Below are 4,269 nucleotides of genomic sequence, written 5' to 3'. Positions count from 1 at the left end.
TTTTGAAATTTGGAATCGGTTGTCATTTCTCTTCTCACTGTAAATAAAATTTCTCTTTTATACATAACTGTGTATTTGTAATTTAGTATTTTTTTTTCCTTGAAGAGAGCCCCGCAAATCGCATAAACTTCAGGCTCTGCGGGCCCAAGGTCACCTGGCCTGTCCCGCAGACCCAGCTCGCAGCCTCAGGTATATATGTACCTTGTAGCCCCATGGCTCAGCCCGGGTCCTACGTCAGGCTCAGTAAATGTCTGCTGAAAAATATTTCATCCCGAAATCTTATGAAGTTACACTCAGGGTTTACTTTAACTTAATACAGTCAGAGGACAAGAACTCACAGTGGCCTCGAACACCCACCCAGGGCGGTTGCATTCAGCTTCCGTGCCCTTGTGTTCACATAGTGCGTCTACATTCTGTGTCTCGTTGAATCTTTACAATGTTCCCCACACCTAACAAGAGAGAGGAGGAATAAAGGAGGGAAATGTAGGAATTCCTGTCATGACTACAGGTGGCTCAGAATACGGAGTGCACAGCATGAAGAAGAAATTAAAGAAGGATAATGACCAATATCTGCTTAGGACTCCTTGAAAAACCGAGGTCCTCAAATTCCCTTTTCTGCAGAGACCACCCAGCTTTAAGGAGCAGAGTTGGGGCTGAAAACTCATCCGCAAACACCAGCTCCTTCACTTTGATGTTTGCCTCTGTCTCAGAGGCCTCGCTATTTCAGGGGACGAACTTTACCCAAAGGCCTCATCATAGGCCAGGTGCTGAGTCTGCAGAGCACACGCCCAGGTCCGGCTTTCTGTGCTTTCAATGTCCCTCGTTCCCATTCTGCAGATGCTCTTTCCTGTGGGACTCTCCTTAGTTTGATCTAATGTTGATCCCTTCCCTTATCATTGGTACCTAATTTGCTCCTCTTCTGAGTTTTATGATCAGAACCCTATGACCTTACCTCACTCTTGACCTCCATTCTAGCCCAAGTTCTTTCTTTCTTTGATGATCGGTCTTTTCCTGTCTAGATTTTCATAACCATGGAGACTCGTCCTTTTCTTTTATCCTTTGTAGATGTTCACCTGGCATCTTCATCACTGGACGCTTGTGTTTTAATCCAGTTTATCCCCATCCTCTAATCCTGTCAGTCACTTATAAATAACTACGAAAGTAGCATCCCCACTTTCATGTCTATAGACTACTCATGAACTCTACACGTCCTTACAGAGAGAGAGGGATGGGGTGGGGGGTGGGAGAGAAAGACAGAGAGAGAGAGAGAGACAGAGAGAGAAAGAGAGTGAGAGAGAGAAAGAGAGAGACAGAGAGAGAGAGAGAGAGAGAGAGAGTGCCAAACCAGAATTTATAAACAATGGGAGGAACTGGCTAACCCAGTTAGGGAGGTCAACAAAAGTTAGTGTGAGATAACCAGGATAAATAAAAGAAAGAGGGGAACATAGAGACACTAGTCACAAAGAAGACAGAACTCACATTCACTGTCCTAAATAAAATAAAAAAGGAAGATTTGGAAAACAAAGTCGAGGGTGGGCTTTTAGAGAAAATTGAAAAATAAGTCTAAAGCCTTGAATCATAGGACAGATATTTGAAACAAGGGGCAAAATAAAGAAAATATAGAATTTTTATGTCGCACTGGTAAGAGAAAGGTCCCCTTCTGTCTCAGAAGAATGACCAGGACTAAGTTGAAGATGCAATTCCTGAGCCTCCAGGGTCCATGGTGAACACAGAAGGAGGAAAACACCCGATCACCAAGAAAGACAGCAGCTGTTGCAGGCAGATTACATTCCCGGCTTGTGGAAAAATAAAGATCTAAATAGTTCTTTATGTGCTGCATTTCGAAATGTGATATTTAAAAGAATAATAGTTAGATTTAAATAGAAATGCATTCGCACAAGAAATGTATAAGGTTAAAAGGGGGACACAATAAATTTATTTATATGAGAATTTTCCAGAGGTACATGCAAAGCACATTCAAGTTTGAAGATATGGTGACAAATTATTTAAAAGATAATAAGAATATTTGCTTTTGTTTATTGGTTTTACTCAAAGGACCAGTTACTCATCATTGTACGTTTTTAAGCCTCATTAATTAAAAACCAGTTAACAATAGTCTCAACCTGGATTCTTTTCCAGTTCCCCTGGCTATGAGTGTTTCTTGAAAGGGAAATATAACCAAGTTTTTTTCTACCTTTTCAGAGGGTCTGATGTGCACAAACACACAAGAAGCGAAACAGTTTTCTTCTACTGATGGGGACATAAATTTAGGCTCAAAGAACAGTCCCAGGAGAGCGTCAGATCCTGAAAAAAGGGTAGGTAGGAATTAAAATCTGCATTATCTGATCTTGGCCAAATTTGGAGAATGGCATTTTGCACATAGTAAGAACGCTTCTCTGCGTTTACATTAGAACACTTCTACGCAATATGCAAAATAACACACACTTCGCCAACGAATGAAAGCTTCCATTTGGGAAAATGAGTCTCCAGGTTTTACCCTCACAGGTCCTGTGAGTCTTGGGGTAGATAAAGGCCGGTGACAATATCCACACTGTTTTTCATCCCGCTTCTCATCCTACATGAGGACCACAGAATTGCCAGGGACTGGACACCACGTGCTGACCAAACACAGTGACCAGCACTGATGTCTCTTGATTCATGGGGAAGCTCCCAAAAGAAATCTGAGCAGGAGAGAAACAGCAAGAAGAGTATGACAAAAGTTGCATTTTTTTTCTATTATACCCCAGGTCATGCTGGGTCCCCAGAAAGGTTCAATTTTCTCGGTTGTTAAAAATAAATGCACACTCACTCTGTGACACCTCCGTGTCTCATCCTTAGGTATGTGTGGTACTCCCGATTTGGGCATCATTTCCTGGTAGGAGAAACACAGATTGTATCATCCCTGAAATCCTTTCCCAGGAGGGGATCCGATCTCACAAACAGAGACTGTGTTTCCTGGGGATGCACTGAATAGCCCCACTGTTTTCTCGGAAAGCTCTTTATGTGTTCACTTTGTGCTTAACCAACCACATCCCCAAATAACTCAAGCAAAGAGTCACAGTGAAGAGTTTACATGTGAATTGTTCTGGACAATTTTCTGGCAAGAGGTGAAGCGTTCCAACTCAGGGGCTATTTCTCACACAAGAAGAGTAGGCGTACCTTGGCTGACCAGTCTTTCAGCATCCTCCGCCCCGACTTCTTTAGCTGCGGTGAAGGGTGTTACAGCCGTGAACCAAATCCCAGCTGTGTGCTGTGATCAGGGCACCTCGACCTATGAGGGTTAGTCAGCGCAGGTCTCAAGGGAGGAATTTATGCATCTTTAGAATCATCTCATTGATGAATTGAAGCCAAAGTGTTTAAATCAAGGGTGATGTCTCATATGCTAAGCTGAATTAGTTCTGAGCGTCTTACAAAACTGAGATTATTACAATTCAATGTATCAGTGAAACTTCATCTATATGAGCAAGAGTCGAGACTGAGGTCACCGTGGCATTTACAAGCACGGCTGTATAATTTTTTCACATTTGTCCTATGGAAAGAGAGGTCGCTGTCTCCTCTCCACACTTCTAGGCTCTGACTGAGATAGATAGGTAGATAGATAGATAGATAGATAGATAGATAGATAGATAGATAGATAGATAGATAGATAGATAGAAAGAAAGATAGATAGATAGATAGATAGATAGATAGATAGATAGATAGATAGATAGATATCTCAAAGTACTAAAATAGCCTAGAAATATATATATATCTATTTTTATGCCATTACCGTATTATTTTGATGATCGTAGTTTTGTAGCGTAGTTTGAAATTAGGGAGCGTTATACCTCATTCTTTCTTTCTTGAGATTTCTTTGGCTATTGACCTTTTGTGGTTCCATATAAATTTTAGGATTAGTTCTTCTAGTTCTGAGAAGAAGGCTATTGCTATTTTGTAGGAACTGCACCGAATCTGTATATCGCTTTGGGTGGTAAGGTCGTTTTAACAATATTAATCCTTCCAATCGACGAGCGTGGTATATCCTTCCATTTATTTGTATCCTCTTCAATGTCTTCAGTGTCTTACAGTTTTCAGGGTTCAGGTCTTTCACTGCTTTAAATTTATTCCTAAGTATTTTATGCTTTTTGATGCAGTTGTAAATGAGATTGTTTTAATTTCTCCTTCTGATAGTTTATTAGTGGTGTAGAGAAATGCAACAGATCTCTGTGTATTGATTTTGTATCCTGCACATTAGTGAATTCATTGATCAGTTCTGATCGTTTTTTCAGT

Source organism: Pteropus vampyrus, unplaced genomic scaffold (assembly GCF_000151845.1).
Source record: "Pteropus vampyrus isolate Shadow unplaced genomic scaffold, Pvam_2.0 Scaffold154, whole genome shotgun sequence".
Classification (NCBI taxonomy): domain Eukaryota; kingdom Metazoa; phylum Chordata; class Mammalia; order Chiroptera; family Pteropodidae; genus Pteropus; species Pteropus vampyrus.
The sequence above is the reverse complement of the archived record's forward strand: the minus strand, read 5'-3'. Positions refer to the sequence as shown.